At 49.4% G+C, this 20,719-nt stretch overlaps 3 non-coding genes across 3 annotated transcripts; all 3 read right to left on the bottom strand.

The window, feature by feature from the left end:
• Nucleotides 1–1,203: 1,203 nt before the first annotated feature.
• Nucleotides 1,204–1,312, bottom strand: TRNAL-CAA. Its single transcript has 2 exons — nt 1,275–1,312; nt 1,204–1,249 (listed from the first exon to the last, which is right to left on the bottom strand). It is a non-coding gene; the product is annotated as a tRNA-Leu (tRNA).
• A 7,231-nt stretch (nt 1,313–8,543) lies between these two features.
• On the bottom strand, nt 8,544–8,615 carry TRNAE-UUC. Its single transcript has one exon. It is a non-coding gene; the product is annotated as a tRNA-Glu (tRNA).
• A 652-nt stretch (nt 8,616–9,267) lies between these two features.
• On the bottom strand, nt 9,268–9,340 carry TRNAK-CUU. The gene has a single exon. It is a non-coding gene; the product is annotated as a tRNA-Lys (tRNA).
• Nucleotides 9,341–20,719: the final 11,379 nt, after the last annotated feature.

The following is a 20,719-nucleotide window of genomic DNA, read 5'->3' as shown; positions in this document are numbered from 1 at the left end:
AGAGGGGGCAGAGAAGACAGTTCCCCGCCGGCCGCCAGACACATCTTTTCACAGGGAATCAGAACCCCCTGGGGTAAAACTCTTCCAAGGATGTGCGGCTCCAGGAATGTCAGAGAAGGGAAGGACTGTTTGCTTTAGGAGGTGGGTGCGGGAACCTGCAGGTCCTTAGGTCCCTCCAGCGTCCGATGAAAGCATTTGGGGGGAAGGGGCCGGGATAGACAAAGACAGGAAAGACGGGCTTGCGGCTCCTGTGCAAACACCATGTTGCCAGCGGTCCAAGAGAAGCGGGTGGGGGTTCGAGCATTTTGGCTGCTTCCTGAGGGCACGGAACTCACAACCTGGCAATGCTCAGAGCCCCGTTCCTCGGGAGTTTTCTTTGTGTTGGTCTTGTGATGCTGAGGGAGGAAGCTGAAGCATCATTTGAGTTTGTTTCAGTGCCTTCGGTTGGGCTAAGGTTGTGACCCTGAGCACAGGGGTTCCAGCTCTTAACCCCTGAGGGGAATGGACAATGGACCAACTTAATCTGTTGGACAGAAAGTAGCCAGAAAAAAAATCAAATGATGCTTCCGGTTCCTCCCGTCAGGATCACAAGAGAAACACAAAAAATCCCAAGAGGAACAATTCTTCTCTGCTTTAGTTACCTCCATCGCAACCCTCTCCACCTCTTCTTCTGCCTACCTAGCGGCTCTTTGACGGAGAAAGATCCTGGAGCGGATAGAATTTCTGAGATACAAACTGAGAGAGAGGCTTTGAGACCTCCTGATAGGATGTTGACACAATCTAACAGGGCTCTTGGTTGTAGCTGCCTCCTGTCTCTGCTCCCTATGTTGTCAATTCTGTGCCCTCATGAAGCAGCCAAACCAGAGTACGTAGAGCACCCAGTTTAGGGCTCAAGCCCAAACCCTGAGACTAAGAGTCTTACCTTCCCTTTATCAGTGTCTACTGTACTGCTCCCTTCTTCCTCCACCTGTATATGTTTGACATCCATACCTGCCCAAGATCAAGCAATGCCAACTTTCTGGTGGGGAATAAACTGGAATTTACCCAACTAGGTGCCTTGAGCGCATGGATTCCGAAGGTATTTACGATTCCCTCTAACTTCTCTTGCCGCTACTCTAAGAAAGCTCCTAAACAAGGGCTCTTCCAATATGTTACAAGGGCAATTGAAACCAGGCCACCTCTTGAGGTGGAATCAAGAGGTTGTGTCAGGAGTGGGATTTGAACCCACGCCTCCTGCAGGAGACCAGAAGCCCCAGTTGTGGGAAAGACAGAGCCTTGAGTCTGGCGCCTTAGACCACTCGGCCATCCTGACGCTGGGACAAAAGCAGCTCTCTCAACCCTCCTTTTCTTCAATATTGTATGAGCCGCTCAAGGAGGCCAAGACAGCATCTCTCGTTCAACACCTACATCACATCTGGTTTTTAGACACCATCACCCTCATCTAAAGTTTCAGGTTTCCTACAACCCTGTGCCTTCTGAGGTGTTCTAATCTCCCCCCTCACTTATTAGATGGACACTAGGACAGAGGCAGAATAGAGACACTTAGCTTAATGAGAACCTCAAACTCCCGCACGGTGGGCCACAGAGTCAAGCAGCCAGCACTCACAATCGGTACCGGCCTTGTTTGGGTTTTTTTCCCAAACTAGCTCAGCACTCAGGGTGTTGAGCCCTTCTGGAAATCTTGCAAAAGAGTTTGGAGCCTGAATGGGTGTTGAGTTCTTAAGAAAACCTTGTTTTTGTTTTGTTTCCCCAAGAAAATTGGGGACAAAAGATTAATCTAGGGTGAACCTGGATGTTTACTGCTGTTTTTGTTCAGCTCCACTAGGCTCTTTCCAAAGCTGGTCCGTTCCCCATTACAGAGGGTCCAAGCAGAGAGAGTGAAGGAACCCCTGTGCTCAGCATCACAACCTGAGCCCGAGGAAAAGCCCTGAAACATGCTCAAATGACGCTTTAGGTTCATCCATCAGAATCACAAGAGCAAGACAAAGACATCTCAAGAGGAAGAGTCCTCGGTTTTCATTTACCCCATCACAACCCTCTTCACTTCTTCTTCTGCCTACCTAGAGGCTCGTCCAGGAAAATCACTCAACTGATTATAATTTGGGCAGAGAAACCCAGGGAGGGCTTGTGCTCCCCCTCCATGTGAGCGGATAGCACTCTGACTTCGTCTACGGGGTCTCTCAGCTTTGGCTTCCCCAGTTTGTCAACTCGGTGCAGGCAGGAAGCAGGCTCTCCTCGGCTTTGGCAAGCCACTTTCTGTCCAAATTGGGAAACCAGTCCAGTCTCCATTCCCCTGTGAGAACAAGAGCAGAGAGTTCACCAGCTGAACCCAATCCGAGGCATTGAAAAAAATGGAATTATGCTTCCCGTTCCTCCGTCAGGATCACCAGGGAAACACACCAAAATCCCAAGAGGAACAACTCGTCTCTGTTTTATTTACCCCCAACGCAATCCTCTCCGCTTCTTCTGCCTCCCTCGAGGCTCTTCCAGGGACAAAACTCATTGAGCTGATAGGATTTGGGGGATGGAAACGGAGAGAGGGGGTTTGACACCTCCTGAGAGGATGTGGACGCGATAGAACAGCTCTCTCGGTTTTAGAAGCCTCCTAGCCTGGCTCTTTTGTTGTCAATTCTGTGCCATCAGGAAGCAGCGAAAGCAGGGTAGGTAGGGCACCCGGTGACGTTGCACTCCATACGTTTTATGAAAAGATGCTTATAAGTGTGAGTATGATGTAAGTGGAATATGCTTGATGCAAAAGGTCTCTTGTAAGGTATCATAACAAAGGTTCTAACCTACTGAATATATGCCTCCTATTTGTATGCATGTCTCATTCTTGTCTCTGAAGCTGGAAATATGAAGTCTAACTCTGAGGTCCTATTGTAATTGTGCAAAGCGTGGGCCACTAATGGCGGTTTAAAACCTTGACGGCTCCCATTGACAATTGGTTGTAAATGGTTTATTGACCTGCAAACTTTCCTGTGTACGTGTGGGCCAACCCAGGAAGAATGGAAACTAGGGGGTCTTACAGAAACCACGATAGTGGAATCCATCTTAAATCTGGTATATTTCTGTTTAGAAGGAAGGGTGAGGACCCAGAGAGACAAAAGATTCCCGCCTTATGCCAAAGCTATAAAAGGGGGTGAAGCAGGACAAAGGGGCTGCCATTCATGAGAAAATCCCTGCCAGTCATGAGAAAACCTAAGATGTCTGCTGGAAGTAACAAAGACCGAAGCAGGGGAAAGGATTGGGCCCAGACTAGGCAGGAGTCTAGTCTGTGAAAGAAGCTGATTGGAACACCTCTGAGGGTGAGCTATTCCCTGGAATCAGTTTCTTAATGTATTAGGCTTAGGCTTGCGTGTTTTGTTTTAGTTTGCTTGGTGACTTCCTTTGTTCTGTCTGTTATTACTTGAAATCACTTCACTCCTACTTTTTAACCTTAATAAAAATGACTTTTGTTTATTAATAAACCCAGAGGAAGTGATTAATCCCTGGGGGAGCAAACAGCTGTGCATCTCTCTCTATCAGTGATCTAGAGGGTGAAGAATTTAGGAATTTACCCTGTATAAGCTTTATAGAGAGTACAAGGGATTTATTTGGGGTTTTGGATCCCACTGGGAGCTGGGTGCTGGAGACAGGTGCTGAGCTGTTTTGAGTTAAAGTCTGCAGCTTTGGGGGTGTGGCCCAGAGCCTGGGTCTGTGTTGCAGCAGGCTAGGGTGTCTGGCTCAACAAGGCAGGGTTCTGGAGTCCCAAGCTGGCAGGGAAAACGGGCTCGGAAGTAATTTCAGTCCCAAGGGGATCTCTGTGACCGAACCCATCACAGTGGTGTAGTCGAGCAGGATATGTGCACAGCTGATTGCTTTGAGACACTGGTAGTGATTTTTAAGCGTGTTGCCCGGAGGACAGACAAAGTGCTTATTCGGGAAAGGGAAGATGACAACTTTGGTTGCCAAATTGACTGGGAAAGCTCTGGATATATTCAGTAAGATGCCTATTGCTGATGCTTCAAACTATGGTCTATTTAAGGAATTGGTTTTGAAACAGTTTCAGATTAGGCCCGAAACCTAGAGGGTTAAATTCACAACTCTTTCAACTCCCAGAGCCCTTCTACAGCACAGATGATTTGTATACACCTTCAGCGTGAGCCAAATTGGCAGGTTTCCGGGAGCCCTGTGAGTCCGATGTTGTTTTAGTCTCCCTGCTGATTTATTAGGAGAATAAAAGATGGACACCAGAACTGAGGCAGACTACGGACACCGCATTCTGAGAAAACAATGGTGAACCTCCAACTCCAGCAGTGTGGGCCACATAGACAAGTAACCAGCACCCACAATCTTTACAAGCTTTTTTCCAAAATAACTCATCTTTTGGAAAAATAGGTTGAGCCTTTTTGACAATCTAGCTAAAGATTTTAGTGCTTAACTGGGAGCCTAGTTCTTCTGCAAATCTGGCCCTAGCGGTGGGTGTGAGACCTTCTGAAAATTCTGGCCAATGTGTCTGGAAGCTCCAAGAAGCATCGCAACTTTGAGCATTTACTAGAACAGGATGAACAAAACCTTCCTTCCTTGACCTACAATCACCTTGATTCCAGGTTGAGGTTTCAAGAGAATTGATTTGATTCTTAGATGCAATGCGAAACAAACACCCTCCTGTAGACATTGGAAGGGGGAGGCTGAAATGGATCTGCCACTAAACCACGTTGCCTTTCGTCAGTAGCCACCTGAGCAAGAGGGTAACCACTGGCCTAGAGGTGAAAGGCCCATAGCCCATGCTCAGAAGCCTTCAGCGGCTAGATCTTAGGAATGGAAAAGCTTAATGATCTTTCTCCGGGGTGTTACTTCCAAAGACTTGTATATAGCGCTGGGTGAAAGGTTTTTGGATGAATATTATATTTAGTGAAATATTTTGGTGGACCCAAAATGATTGTTTGGTTTGGTTTGGTTTCACCAAGAAAAGTGAAAAGAAAAGAAAAAGATCTTGGGTCAAAGTGCAATGTTGTTCTAATTTAGGTTAGGCTCGGTAAGAAGGAAAAACTAAATTGTTTGCACAAGTAAGTGTATTTGTGTAAAAGGGTGCAGAGGCTGGGCTTTAAGGGGCAGAGAGCCATATTGTAGTAGTTCATAGAATCATAGAATCATAGAATTCAAGATCAGAAGGGACCATTATGATCATCTAGTCTGACCTCCTGCAAGATGCAGGCCACATAAGCCGATCCACCCACTCCTTTAGCTAGCGACCCCTGCCCCATGCTTCGGAGGAAGGCGAAAAACCTCCAGGGCCACTGCCAATCTTCCCTGGAGGAAAATTCCTTCCCGACCCCAAATATGGCGGTCAGCTGAACCCCGAGCATGCGGGCAAGACTCTCCAGCCATACCCTCTGGAAAAAGGTTATATCATGTCATTGACCCATTGTACAATTTACCAGTGTGGCACTTAATTGACCTATTGACTAAGCCCGTTATCCTATCATACCATCTCCTCCATAAACTTATCTAGCTTAATCTTAAAGTCATGGAGGTCCTTCACCCCCACTGTTTCCCTCGGTAGGCTGTTCCAGTATTGCACTCCCCTGATGGTTAGAAACCTTCGTCTAATTTCAAGCCTGAATTTCCTGACTGACAACTTATATCCGTTTGTCCTCGTGTCCACATTAGCACTGAGCTGAAATAATTCCTCTCCTTCCCTGGTATTTATCCCTCTGATATATTTAAAGAGTGCAATCATATCTCCTCTTATCCTTCTTTTGGTTAAGGAAAACAAACCGAGCTCCTCAAGTCTCCTTTCATACGACAGACCTTCCATTCCTCGGATCATTCTAGTGGCCCTTCTTTGTACCCGTTCCAGTTTGAATTCATCCTTCTTAAACATGGGAGACCAAAACTGCACACAATACTCCAAGTGAGGTCTCACCAACGCCTTATATAACGGGACTAGCACCTCCTTGTCCCTACTAGAAATACCTCGCCTAATGCATCCCAAGACCGCATTAGCTTTTTTAACGGCCACATCACATTGCCTACTCATAGTCATCCTACGATCAACCAGGACTCCTAGGTCCTTCTCCTCCTCTGTTACTTCCAACTGGTGCGTCCCTAGCTTATAACTAAACTTCTTGTTAGTCATCCCTAAATGCATTACCTTACACTTCTCACTATTGAATTTCATCCTGTTACTAATACTCCAGTTTACCAGGTCATCCAAATCTCCCTGGAGGATATCCCGATCCTTTTCCGAATTGGCAATACCTCCCAACTTGGTGTCATCCGCAAACTTTATCAGCCCACTCCTACTCTTGGTTCCCAGGTCAGCAATAAATAGATTGAATAAAATCGGACCCAAAACCGAACCTTGAGGAACTCCACTGGTAACCCCCCTCCAACCTGACAGTTCCCCCTTCAATACTACCCTCTGCAGTCTCCCCTTTAACCAGCTCCTTATCCACCTCTGGATTTTCATTTCGATCCCCATCTTTTCCAGTTTAACCAGTAATTCTTCATGCGGTACCGTATCAAACGCCTTACTGAAATCCAGATATATTAGATCCACCGCATTTCCCTTGTCTAAAAAATCTGTTACTTTCTCAAAGAAGGAGATCAGGTTGGTTTGGCACGATCTACCTTTCGTAAATCCATGCTGTAATTTATCCCAGTTGCCATCGGCCTCAAGGTCCGTAACCACTCTCTCTTTTAAGATTTTTTCCATGACTTTGCATACTACAGATGTTAAACTAACAGGCCTGTAGTTACCCGGGTCACTTTTTTTCCCCTTCTTGAATATAGGAACTACATTAGCTAATCTCCAGTCAAACGGTACAATCCCCGAATTTAGAGATTTATTAAAAATTATCGCTAACGGGCTAGCAATATCACTCGCCAATTCCCTTAATATTCTAGGATGAAGATTATCCGGGCCCCCCGATTTACTTCCGTTAAGCTGTTCAAGTTTGGCTTCTACCTCAGATACCGTAATGTCTACCCCCATATCTTCATTCCCATCGGTCCCTCTATCACTATTGCCTAGCCCTTCATTAGCCTCATTAAAGACTGAGGCAAAATATTCATTCAGATATTGTGCCATTCCAAGATTATCCCTAATCTCCACTCCGTTTAAAGTTTTAAGTGGTCCCACTTCTTCCTTTTTTGTTTTCTTCCTATTTATATGGCTAAAAAACCGTTTGCTATTGGTTTTAATCCCCTTTGCTAGGTCCATCTCCACCCGTCGCTTTGCCTTTCTCACTGCTTCCCTACACCCTCTGACCTCAATAAGGTAGGTTTCTTTGCTGATCCCTCCCATTTTCCACTCCTGGTACGCTTTCTGTTTTTTCTTAATGACCCCTCTAAGACGCTTGCTCATCCAGCTCGGTCTAAAACTGCTACCTACGAGCCGTTTTCCCCTTCTCGGGATACATGCCTCTGACAACTCCTGCAACTTCAACCTGAAGTAACCCCAGGCGTCATCTGCCTTTAGATCCCTAAATATGCTAGTCCAGTCCACTTCCCTAACTAGTCGCCTTAATTTAGTAAAGTTAGCCCTTTTGAAATCGTAAACCCTAGTCTCAGATGCAGTATTGATTATCCTCCCATTTATTTTGAAACGAATTAGCTCATGATCACTCGAGCCAAGGTTGTCCCCTACAACAATTTCCTCAACAAGGTCCTCGTTATTCACCAAAATCAAATCTAAAATGGCATCCCCCCTTGTCGGTTCAGCAACCACTTGATGAAGGAATTCATTAGCTATCACGTCTAGGAAAAGCTGAGCCCTATTATTATTACTAGCATTTGTTTCCCAATCTATATCCGGGAAGTTAAAGTCCCCCATGATCAAGCAGTTCCTATTAGTATTTACCTCCTTAAAAACATTAAAGAGCTCTCTATCCGTCTCCAAGCTAGATCCCGGCGGTCTATAGCACACCCCAATCACTATCCCGGGTGAGGCTCTGGTAGTTTTTTCCCCCAATGTGACCATTGCCCAGACAGACTCCGTATTATCCATTGCATTGCTAGTTATTTCATTACATTTCACCTCAATATTGATATACAATGCTACTCCCCCACCTTTACCTTTGCCTCGGTCTTTCCTAAACAGCACATACCCTTCCATACCTGTACTCCAGTCATGGCTACCGTTCCACCATGTTTCCGTTACTCCTACTATATCCGGTTTCAATTCTCGGACCAGGAGCTCCAGTTCCTCCATTTTGTTACCTAAGCTTCTTGCATTGGTGAACAAACATCCTAATCTTTCTTGTTGGGCTCCTCTCACTCTTTTCACCCCACTCAGTAGGGACACAGTACTTCCAGTATGACTTGTAGATCTAGTATCTGTCCCCCTGCTCTTCCTTACACCTAACTGTCCCCCTCTGGCTATATCTGTTGTTATCCTGTTGTTCTCACTCCCAATGAGTAAATTAGTAGTTGGAAGCTTTGCTTTCCCCATGGCCTCTAAAGAGTTTCCAAGCATTCTGAAGGAGGCCAGGAAGTTGCATTCTTCTGGTTGAACTCCAAGCAAGGAAGGCAAGGTAGACTTTTGTTGAAGAGGATAACTCCCTGACCGGGAATCGAACCCGGGTCGTGGCAGTGAAAGCGCCAAATCCTAACCACTAGACCACCAGGGAGATGACATTTGGAGGGGTTGGGCATAACTTTCTAGGCCTACTTTCTGTCCAACTGAGGCCATTCGTTCGTCTTCCAAGGAGGTTAACACAAGCTCTGAGCTCTTCGTTTCCTTAAGGTTCCCTTTCTATTTTTAGCACTGATATGAAAAAGAAACAGAAAACATATTAAGACAATTTCCAGTATTGTTATGCATTGAGGCCATGTCTTTTTTTAAAAAAAAAACAGTTTTGTTGCTATCTTGTTTTACTCTCCATGGGCTTACAGAAATGTACGAGGGATGAATAAGATGTGGTGGAATCGTCAGCCTTAAGCAATCTCCATCTCAATGAAGAGGGCTGGTGGAGGATTTGAGAAAGAAGCAGTTATCTCAACTACTGAGCGCTGGCGAAGATATAGAAATAAGTAGAGAAGCTCTAGATGGCTGCTCAGGGGGAGGGGGGCAATCAGCTTCTGAAAGGTTATTTTTTCCCTCTCTTGCCTGGGCTAGAAGAGACTCAACTCTCTTAGGACCATGGAATTGTCAATGTGTCTTGTCTTCATGATGTACTAAAGGTCCGAGACCGCCTCAGCTGGTTGAGAGGACAAAGAGTGGATTCCGTTATGCTCTGAGACTCTAAGGGAGAGAGTGATGTCGAAGAGTGCAAGATGAAACGCCCAACGTGGGGCTTGAACCCACGACCCTGAGATTAAGAGTCTCATGCTCTACCGACTGAGCTAGTCGGGCTAGGCCTCAAGGGGTAGCAAAGGCACAGACAGTGCAAAAGAAGAGCGAAGGAAGTTTCCTGACATTTGCCTTCTTTCCTGGTTCCTTCGCTCTCCAGCTAGCAAACAGGGTCCGTTCCAAGGCTAGTTAGATGCTGGTGTCTAGACCAGAGAAGTGGGGTTCATCGAGCAGCTGCTCAGAGAAACCTGGGTGGGAGGGTGGAATTTAGGATTCTCCCACCAGGAGGAGGTGCTGTTTCTCAGAAAAAGCTTCTCAGCGCCCAAAGAGGGGGCAGAGAAGACAGTTCCCCGCCGGCCGCCAGACACATCTTTTCACAGGGAATCAGAGCCCCCTGGGGTAAAACTCCTCCAAGGATGTGCGGCTCCAGGAATGTCAGAGAAGGGAAGGACTGTTTGGTTTAGGAGGTGGGTGCGGGAACCTGCAGGTCCTTAGGTCCCTCCAGCGTCCGATGAAAGCATTTGGGGGGAAGGGGCCGGGATAGACAAAGACAGGAAAGACGGGTGTGGAAGCCAGTAAATAATTAACAAGGTTTGAAGAGATCTTAATGAATGTTAGTTAGCAAGAGTCAGGCCATACTGTAACCCTAATGACGTGAGACTTGTAGGAGCAAAGATAGTGCGAGGCGACAGGACAAGAACTGTGTACAAAGTTATTACGACCTTGCAATCACTAACCAAAATGCAAGCTTGCTTTTCTTAGGCTTATCTTATTGTCTCACTCCTTTCTGCTATGTATAAACAAAATGTATTTGTTGCTTTTTACTGTCTTCATGATTGCTAGAAATTGTCTGAAACAAAGGTATAAAGGCTTGATGTAATTGTTTACCAGTTGAGAGACCTGTCCAGGACCCTGTGTCCTATGGCACTCTTTCCCTCCATTGTAATTACTGGAGAAATAATAAAGTATTTAATTTTGCTGCACCCAAACAAAAAGCGAGAACTAAGTTTTTCTTTGACACGGGCTTGCGGCTCCTGTGCAAACACCATGTTGCCAGTGGTCCAAGAGAAGCGGGTGGGGGTTCGAGCATTTTGGCTGCTTCCTGAGGGCATGGAACTCACAACCTTGCAATGCTCAGAGCCCCGTGCCTCGGGAGTTTTCTTTGTGTTGGTCTTGTGATGCTGAGGGAGGAAGCTGAAGCATCATTTGAGTTTGTTTCAGTGCCTTCGGTTGGGCTAAGGTTGTGACCCATTCATATATATAGTATGAACTATATACACTAACTATACTACAAACGAATAAAGTTAACTACAACTATATAAATCTGAACTATATATACAAGAATTAACGAGAGAAACTACGAGTAGCTAGGGAAGTGGAGGTCAGCTAAGCCGCGCTCCACTGTTCCAACGACCGACACAGGCAGTAAGAAGGAACTGAGGGGCGGGTGGGTCAGCAGGACTATATATCTGGCGCTATAGCGGCGCCACTCGAGGGGGCGCCCAGCCGACCCACCGAGTGTTGCTAGGGTAAAAATCTTCCGACGAACGTGCACACGGCGTGCGCACACCTTACTGGAATGCATATGAGCAATCACTCGAAGAAGAGCTCCTTCTTTCTTGTATATTGCAAAGAAACCTGGTGTTATTTTTCACCAAGGAAGCTGGGAGATGTTTGAACACAAAGTATTGCAGCTTGGGAACAATCCCCCAGAAATGGCATCTTCCACTCCACAAATCAGTAGCAAACAGTTAATATTAGTGTTTGTCTGAGAATAGAGTGAAGGTGAGTGTTTACTCCAACACCTCAGTGAGTGAAACAGACAGAAAGAGCAAGGTTGTTCTGAAAGACAACGGATCTGTCTGGAGGCAAACAGACCTTGAGAATGAGCAAGAGTGTGAAAAGAGGTTCAAATGTGGGTTAGGTGTTAGTTAGGTTGGTCTGACAAATTTCAAGAAAATACCAATGCTCATAGACTGATGCAGACACGGCCTTACAACTCCCCCACTGCCAGCTCCCGATCCGTGTCAGAAGCTCTCCCTTTCCTGCTCCCCAGCCCTCAGCCCCAGGAACCACTGTCCTCTGCTTCCCCCTCTGGCCCCACCAACTTTTCCTCCCATTTCTGGGTTCCTCGACCCAGGGGCCAGACACGGGGTCCTACTCACCGCAATGCTCTCCACGAGGGCTGCTTTGGAGACCTGGGGCTCCAGAGTGTCCAGCCCCTGCTGCTGTGCCAAGAAGCACAGACGTGGGACAGCATGGAGGAAGCCGAGCTGTTGGGCCCTGTCCTCCACCAACTAGGAGTGGGGGAGAGAGAGAGAGAGATGGTTAGGTGAGGACCTCCACATGGGCGCCAACTTATATGGGCTCCTGGGGCTTTAGCCCCAGGAATATTCAAGTCAGGGGCTCTGCTCCACCAATATTTGGAGCTAGGTTTCTCCCCTGCTTGGAGCGCCCCGCCCCCGCCCCCGCCTCTCACCCCCCCCCGCCGCCGCCGCCAGGGCTGGAGCTTCCCCCCCTCCACCCCGGAGCTTCCCTGCCTGAACGTAAAGAGTGCGCAGCGTGCGTCTCTCTTCCTTGCTGCTGCTGCTGCCACCGCCTAAGGGCTACAGCATAAGAGCAGTGCTAGTTGCTGTAGCACCTCAGGAGGGGAGGGGACCCTGCCGTTTTTGGCAGCCCTCCCCTCCCGCTACCTGGAGGAGACACGAAGGGGACTTCCGGCCAGGAGACGGACATCACTCACCTTAGCAGCTGCTGGGGCTTCTGTGAGTGTTTGCCCTGCAGACAGTCTGCTCCGAGGGAGAGGAGGCTCCCCAAAGTCCTGCCTGGCTTGGTGGGGAGCAGTTCCAGAGCAGCGCCCAGGGACTCCGTGACACCCGGTACCCACCACAGGGGAGGCGAGTGGGCTTTCTGGACCTGAGAGAGTCCCTAGGAGCATGTGCAGTGACTGTGGTGCAGAGTGAGTGTGCTGCGGGGAGCGGGGGGAGGAGGGGTCCCTCCTCTGGAGCTTGTGGCTGCCGGTAACGGGGGCAGGGCGGGAGTCCTCTCTGGCCATAGCCCTGGGGCAGCCTGTCTGCATCCCAAGTTCCTTATCCCCAGCCCTGCCCCACCCCAGTCCCTGCACCCCCAGCACCCCAACCCTGAGCACCCTCCTGCACTGTGAACCCCTCATCCACAGCCCAACCCCAGAGCCCTCACCTGAGGGGAAAAACGTGCAACTTAAATTTGGTGGTCAGTTTGGAGTATCATTTTGTTTAGCATGATACTTGACTATTTTACACCCCTTTAAAGTATATAACTAGTCGTATACAGGTGTTACAAAGTGGGAATGTTCTTCTCTGAATACTGTGTGGGTGCCTCAGTTTCCCCTGTGCATTTCTCAAGGATCTAGATGGTGGGATAAAGGGGTGTGATTGTTGCAGAGCCCTAGAGGGACAGTGTGAGCTGTCTGCACAGAGAATGGCCGCAACCCTGACTCCTGGTAACTGATGGCCTGGGCCACTCTCCTGCAAGGTGTCAACTGAAGGTGTTGGAGAACAAAGAGATCAGGTGGCCTCCTAATGCCTGGAAAAGAGACAAAGGCCAGAGGAGGGAGTGTCAGTGCCTGTGTGGACTTCTGGGAAGTGCATGGGGTGGAAGGGGATGCTGGGATGCTTTGGAACAACTCCATACAAAGCCAGTCAGGACTCTGGGAGAGCCTCCTCTCTCGGAGCAGACTGTCTCCAGGGCAAGAAGCTTACACCTTCCTGGGTCTGACCTCGGAGCATTCAGCCCCTCCACACCGTGCGCTTTCCGCAGTGAGTCTGCCCAGGCAGGTCCTGGGGCAGCCAGAGGTCCCTGCACCCCAACTCTGCAGTCAGATGTGACTCTCAGCCAGACAGTAAAACAGAAGGTTTATTAGACGATGGGAACACAGTTTAAACAGAGCTTGTTGGTACAGAAAACAGAACCCCTCTGTCAGGTCCATCTTGGGGGGTGGGGAGCCCAGAACCAAGTTCTGGGTCTCTCCCCATTTCCCCAGCCAGCTCCAAAATGACACACCCTCCTCTGGCCTCTGTGTCTCTTCCGGACAAGGAGGCCACCTGATCTCTTTGTCCCCAACACCTTCAGCTGGCATCTTGCAGGGGAAACTGAGGCACCCACACAGTATTCAGAGAAAATATTAAGAACATTCCCACTTCATCACAACAGGTGCAACAAAATATAATACTGTATATTGAAGTAGGCAAGTGCTGCTTCTGACTTTCCACTTTTAATTATCAGAGGGGTAGCCGTGTTAGTCTGGATCTGTAAAAGCAACAAAGAATCCTGTGGCACCTTATAGACTAACAAACGTTTTGCAGCATGAGCTTTCGTGGGTGAATACCCACTTCTTCGGATGCAAGTCACTTTTAATTGACCCTTGTAATCTTGTGGCACTGACGCGTTGTAGCTTCATTTTATATCGTCTTACAGGGCGGGAGCGGGGGGCACCACCATTTTGGGCCCCACCAAAAATTATACAAACCTGCCGCCAATGGCTCCATGTGCCTTGCCAGTGTGGACACCTCAGAAGTTAGGGCCCCCAGGGCTGCTTTAATGCGCTTTAACTTGCAAGCCCTTAGAACAGGGACAGGCGCACACTTGGAAGAGGGAAACTGCTCCACACACTAGCCCGGGCAGCCGCCCATTTTCTTTGGCAAGTCAGGAAGGGCAAAGGCGAGACTGGAAGCCCCTGGGGCTCATGCCCCAGCCTTTGTGACACCCAACCCCCAACTCCTTCCCGGGGCTCTAGCTGAAGCCAGAGCATTGGCCTGAGCGACCAAGAAGCGGTTCCAGCCCTGAAGGGAGCAGGACTTGCAGCACAAAGTGAGCACAACCACAAGGGGACTCAAATCCTGAATCATCTGATCCACAGGGAGATGCCTTATCCTTTAGGCCACATGATGAGGGGGTCTAAGCACTTCTTTGGAAAAGCCGGACACTGTGTTTCTCAGGTCATCTACTGAGGGGGGCGGAGACTCTCTGGGCACAAGAAGTCGCGTTCCCAGCGAGACGTGAGACTTAATTCTATGGAGCCAGGTGCAGGGCTTTGGCAGGGAGGCTCAGGCATGGGGGATTGGGGTGCAGCAGCCGGACCGGCTGTCTAGGTGTGGAGATTTAGTCGCACTGAGGGAGGAGGACAGGAGGAAGCCTGCTGACAGGCAGTGGCTGTGCAGAACAAGAGGAGGGGTTGCTGGGAGGTTTTTTTTGCCTGCTCGCTCTTGTGGTAAAAGGAGGAGACTCTGCCAGCGAGTCTGGTTAGCTCCGTTGGTTAAAGCATCAGGCTCTTAATCTGGGAGCCCAGGGTTTGAGCCGCCCCTCTCTAAGCGCTCAGCTTTTAAGTTGCCTTGTTTGCCAGGAGCCAAATGATTCCTGGGTGTGTCCAGAGCCACACATGGATTCCCAGAAGCCGTAGCAATTTCCTGGAAAGGCCCCTCTCTCCTGCTGAGTCCTTAGGAAGCAGGATAGAAGCCCACATCTGCAGGAGCGGGCCCAGAAAGCGCAGTCTCTGGTTGGCAGGAAGCGCTGTGGGGCCAGGTGCTGAGAAAGCCGAGGGGAGAAGACAGCGGGAGCAGCTGCAGAGAAGCTGTGAGTGCAGAGTGCAAACCTGCCAGCTGAGAGTCACAGGTGTCTAGAGACTGTGACACCATCTGGTCCCCTGGCGTAAAGTTCAGCTGTCAGAACACTGACTAGTGTGAGCTGAGCTCAGATCTCAGGGGGACTCTGGGACCTATTGCTTCATACCTAAGTTGGAGTTTCAAGGCTTTGTCCTGCTGTTTCAAATGATGCGGGAGACGGTCTTTTTCCTGCTGGCTGCTGACTTGCGCACCAGAGGGGAGGCCGGATCCAGCAGGCTGGCCTTGCCTGGAGCCCTGTAGGGAGGGATGGGAGCTGGGTTTACTCTGAGTCCTGCAGCTGGGCTGCAGCCAGGCACAGGAGACAGCCCTCTTGGTTGACCTACTGGCCCAAAGTCATGTTGGCCACATTGGTCTTTCCCCAGGAATGCCGAAGGGCGGGCCTGAGGGGGGGGGGGCAACGTCACACCCTCCTCCTGAACTTACTGCCAGAGGCTTGGACACTGTCCATGGCGGAGGCGGGACACCTAAAATCCCTGCTTGTCTCTGGTCACACCCCCTTTCAGTACCTTTAAATGTATGATGTCCTACATGGGTGTTCTAGCAAGGTATGGGGTTCCTGGTCCCCAGCTGCCTGAAAACATGTTGGGGGTGCAGTATTGCTAACAGAGTGCAGACAGCAATATCTGTTAATGTGTAGGTGTCTTGCGATTTAGCCAGCAATGGCATAAGGCAGTGTGCCTCGGTTTCCCCTCCCACACAGCAGCGTAGGCCTGTTATGCTTTTGCTGCTGTGCCAAGCTTCCAGACTGTTTACAGGTATGAGATTAAAAGAAACAATGCTTGTGGGACTGTCTTGTCACCATCCCTAGCATGTACAAAAGTTTTTTTTCCCCCACAAATCAGGTATGTCCCACATCTTTAAAGGGTTTACCACTAGTATTAACTCCTTGGTCTTGATGACGTAGCAAATGACCCCCAGATTAACAGCAAATCTACGGCGGACAGGTTTTGTTCACAGAATTTATCTTGTTTAGTGTCTATTACATTTCCCAATTCCTTTGTGTACCCTCGTAAGTGCTCTGATGCAGATTGTTCTGCCTCTTTGGAGAAGGTTTTTAATTCAGGCATGTGTTTGAGGTGTTGGCAAGGAAGGGTGCACTGCAACCATGCCTGCCCTTGGCCCAAATCACACATTCCTTCAAAGCTTGTCATGTCTTTTCCCCTCACCCACGTATCTAACAAATCTCTCATTTCATTTACGTAAGCCACATTACTGAATCCAGATCCCCTCTTAAGACTCGTGAATATAACATTGTAGGTTTCAGGTGTAATCTGAAACTGTTTTAAAACTAGTTCCTTATATTTAGCATAGTTTGTAGCATCATCAATAGGCATCTCATTCAATATGGCCATAGCTCTTCCAGTCAATTTGGCTACCAATGTGACCATTTTTTGATCACCAGGGATTTCACAGAGGTGCAGAGTCTCTCAAAGGTGAGGAAACATTCAGCAATATCACTGGATTCATCATACTGTGGACATAGTCATTCCCATTTGTGGATTTTTGGGTAAGTGCAGCCAGCTGCTGGAGGGTTTTGTCTCTTCCACTCCATAACAGCCAGTTCATGCTTCTGGGCCTCAATTTGGGCCTCTATTTCTCTGTCTCTTAACTCAAGGGGTCTTTTGTGAGCAGCTCCCTCCCTGGCTGGCTCTGCTTCCATAGCCCTTCTGTGCACAGGTGCCTCTGCTTCTTTGAACTTCAATTAAAACTCCCGGTCCTTTGCCTTCTCTTCTGCTTCCAGTCTAGCCAGCTTTAGTTAAGTAGCTGCCTCACTGGTGGTCATTTTCCTGCTTTCTTGTGCTGAGACTCCCCCCCTCTGCAGTTCACTGAAACTGGGATGCACTCAGCTCAGGGGCTTCTTAGTTAACAGAGACTTTCCCTGTGCCCAGTGTTCAGCCTTTCTGGGCAGCAACTTGCCACCTGTGCAGTTCTAGCTTCTTCTGCTCTTCCCTCTTCATTAGTTTGCTTATTTTTCTTTCCCTATTTCCCTTACCTGAAAGAAGCAAACAGAAAATCATAAACCAGTAACCACTTTGTCTGTTCTCCAGCCACCACACCCAACTCACTACCAGTTTCTCAAAGCAATCAGCTGTGAGTCTGGAGGTCAGAACTGGAATAGCAAGGGCTGCGGGTTGGGAGTGAGGGGCACCGTCAGAGCTGGAGGGAGCCCAGGGGGCTGCGGGTCAGGAGTGAGGGGCACCATCAGAGCTGGAGGGAGCCCAGGGGGCTGCGGGTCGGGAGTGAGGGGCACCGTCAGAGCTGGAGGGAGACCAGGGGGCTGCAGGTCGGGAGTGAGGGGCACCAGCAGAGCTGGAGGGAGACCAGGTGTGACGTTATTGATATAAATGGGAACCATATAGAACATGGGTTGCAACCAAGGTCCTGTGGTGGCACCAAATCCTAAGTAAAGGGGGTCATATAAGGTGTCTAAGACCAGGTTCTGGGTTGCTGGTTATGATTATGCTGTCTGTATGTCTGTGTATCATTTTGTAGTTTAAGTATAAGTATTGGCTCTATACTGTCTGTATTTTGTATTATGCTCTGCCTCTGGGAAGTGTCCCAGACAAAGCTGATGTTAGCCCTGCATAGCTGGCTTGATGGCTCATTAAAGGGCCATCAGCTACACAATTGACCCATGGAGAGAAGGCAGACACGCCTTGTGACTCAGCGAAGTATGCAGAAACTTGTCCATGTGACTGCAAACTCCATTTTTTGCTGTAAGTTTCCACCGTGAGGACAAAGGGATTCTTACACCTGGAAAAGTCTATATAAGGCTGATGCATCATCTCCATCTTGTCTTCAATCCTGCTTCTGACTTCTGGAGGGACTTTGCTACAAACTGAAGCTCTACTCAAGGGACTGACTGACCCATCCCAGCAGGGGATGTATTCCAGAGACTTAAATTGAACCTGCAGTTTACTTCAGCATTGCTGCAAGCCTGAACTAAGAACTTTGCCATTACTGTATGTAATTGATTCCATTTAACCAATTCTACCTCTCTTCTCTACCTTTTTCCCTTTGTAAATAAACCTTTAGATTTTAGATTCTAAAGGATTGGCAACAGCGTGATTTGTGGGTAAGATCTGATGTGTATATTGACCTGGGTCTGGGGCTTGGTCCTTTGGGATTGAGAGAACCTTTTTCTTTTATTGGGGTGTTGGTTTTCATAACCATTCATCCCCAGGACGAGTGCACTGGTGGTGATACTGGGAGACTGGAGTGTCTAAGGAAATTGCTTGTGTGACTTGTGGTTAGCCAGTGGGGTGAGACCAAAGTCCTTTTGTCTGGCTGGTTTGGTTTGCCTTAGAGGTGGAAAAACCCCAGCCTAGGGCTGTGACTGCCCTGTTTGAGCAATTGGTCCTGATTTGGCACTCTCAGTTGGGTCCCGCCAGAACAGCTCCGTCACACCAGGGGCCTGCGGGTCGGGAGTGAGGGGCACCGTCAGAGCTGGTGGGAGCCCTGGGGGCTGCAGGTCAGGAGTGAGGGGCACCAGCAGAGCTGGAGGGAGACTAGGGGCCTGCGGGTCGGGAGTGAGGAGCACCAGTAGAGCTGGGGGAAGCCGAGGGGGCTGCGGGTCGGGAGTGAGGGGCACTGTCAGAGCTGGAAGGAGACCAGGGGCCTGCGGGTCGGGAGTGAGGGGCACCATCAGAGCTGGAGGGAGCCCAGGGGGCTGCGGGTCGGGAGTGAGGGGCACCGGTAGGGCTGAGAGTGAAAACTGTGCATTTCAGAATGTGAATAGTGACCTCGTCTCCTTCCTGCACCTGCTCTACATTGCTCCACAGCAGCTTCTCCCCCTGCAGAGTCACCCCAGCACGGCAGTGCAGCCGCCCAGGGGTCAGCAGGGGCCCCTGGCAAGTACAGTGGGTGCAGCTAACAGCCCGGTGTGCCTGGCCGTGAGGCAGCTGTAAAAAAGCAACACTCCCCCCACAGAAGTACAGAGACTGAATTCCCCAACTTTAACCTCATGGCCCCCTGTAGAAAGCCACACGTGTCAGTTGTATTTTCACAGGGAGATGCAAAAATTAGGTGACACCAATTTTTATGTTGAGTAAATAAAGTTGAGGAGATAGTTATTAACCTCCCAAAAATACACTAAAGATCCCTCAACATAACACCTGAAGGTGAAATATGAACAGAGACAAACCTTGTCAGCAAAGGCTCATTTCCCAAATGATCCTCAAAATGTTACTAATTCCCACCCCTCCTCCACAGGAGCTCTGTGCAGTGTAACTGTTCTGCAGGCAGCTTCCCATTAAATGCTGTTGGGGGACATTCCCAGACCTGGAAATGTACCAATGACAGAATTTGAAGAGCAAACCTGGCTCCCCGCACCAGGTGGGATTTGAGTGTTTTGTCCCTGTCACTTAGTCTTTGTCAATAGTACAGACGCCAGGGGCAGGACTCCAGGCTCTGCTTGAGGGATCCTGGCACAGGGGCTGGGAGGGGGGAGAAAGGATTGTAGATTCTGACCTGTGCTCTGGAGAGGAGGTAATAAGTGAAGGGGCATTTTTAACTTCTCCCCTCCTCAGTGTCCCCAGGGCTGGAATTCTACATTCCATAGGGACAAATGAGGGGGTGATGCCACTTGGTTAATGAAAACCAGTGCTCTAGGTGAGGTTTGAACTCACAACCTCAGCATAGCTCCTCTCAGCACTGCCCTATAAGTACTGTGTGCTAACCAATTGTGCCACTGGAGCATCTCTTAATTGTGATTCTCCAAGACCCCTAGGTTGATACAGGCAAGGAGTAACCCCAAAACATTCTCAGTGGAGCTGAGAGCAGGTAGCGACAAGTGTTGTACTTGGTGGGGTGGATTCTTCTTAAGGGTTCCAGGCACATTTGACCCTTTTGTTCTTCTCTGTGTAATAACAGAGCTGATTAAGCCTCAATGGAGAGTCTTGCTGCAGACCAACAGATCTGAAATCACTGAGAACCAGCTCTAAGCATTAGTCCTGCTTTGGGACAGTGTCTCTCATGCAAGAAACTGCCCAGTCTGCGCTAGCAGTGAGGCTTCCTCACTAACAGCTGAAATCAGGGAGAGCTGTGTGAAGTGCAGGGCCCCAGGGGTGCCTGGACAGGGGGGAACGACATCCCAGGACTTTTAAAAATGGGAGGGCTCTGCCTTGCCACTTTGTAATGACCGTAAGGGCGAGTGAGGGTGGGGAGGGAGCAGAGAGCAGTGAGTGGGAGGAGGGGTCTGGGGGGAGGAGGCAGCGTAGGAGCGGGGCCTGGGGAGAAGGGGTGGGGCAGGGGCGTGGCCTCGAGTGGAAGGGACGGGGCTACTGTTCAGGCTCTGGTGGCCGCCACTTTTAGGGAGCCTGTTCCGCTCCTGGTGGGACCACAAGACGTCCCAGAGCAGAGAGGGTGGCCAGCAGAGCAGTGACAGGGGGGAACGGCAAGTGGCCGGCAATGTGGCCAGACAGCGGAGGGAGAAAGGGGCTTTCCCCCCCCCCCCAGGAGGTGAGAGGTGAACTCTGGGTTTTCACTGACCCAGGGCAGCAGCTGTGGGTGAGGTGCAGTGAAGGGAGGGGCACATCCACAGAGCTTCTGGTGTCTGGATTTAAGAGCCCGAGGCAAAAGGCCACTGCCCAGCGCGCTGTGGGTGGGTGTTTTGCTCATAGTGTTGTGTTATGAATCCTGATTGTGGTGTTTTCCCAAGTTAATACAAGATGATTTTCCTCCCTTTTCTTAAAGTTTCTTTTCTACACTCAGTGGTTGTGAGTGGGGAAAGTATCATCTCTTAGAGGCACCCAGTGGCCAGGGTTAGTCTCCCCAGGTTACT

The sequence above is a fragment of the Mauremys mutica genome, unplaced genomic scaffold (assembly GCF_020497125.1).
Source record: "Mauremys mutica isolate MM-2020 ecotype Southern unplaced genomic scaffold, ASM2049712v1 Super-Scaffold_100089, whole genome shotgun sequence".
NCBI classification, from domain to species: Eukaryota; Metazoa; Chordata; order Testudines; family Geoemydidae; genus Mauremys; species Mauremys mutica.
The sequence above is the reverse complement of the archived record's forward strand: the minus strand, read 5'-3'. Positions and strand labels throughout refer to the sequence as shown.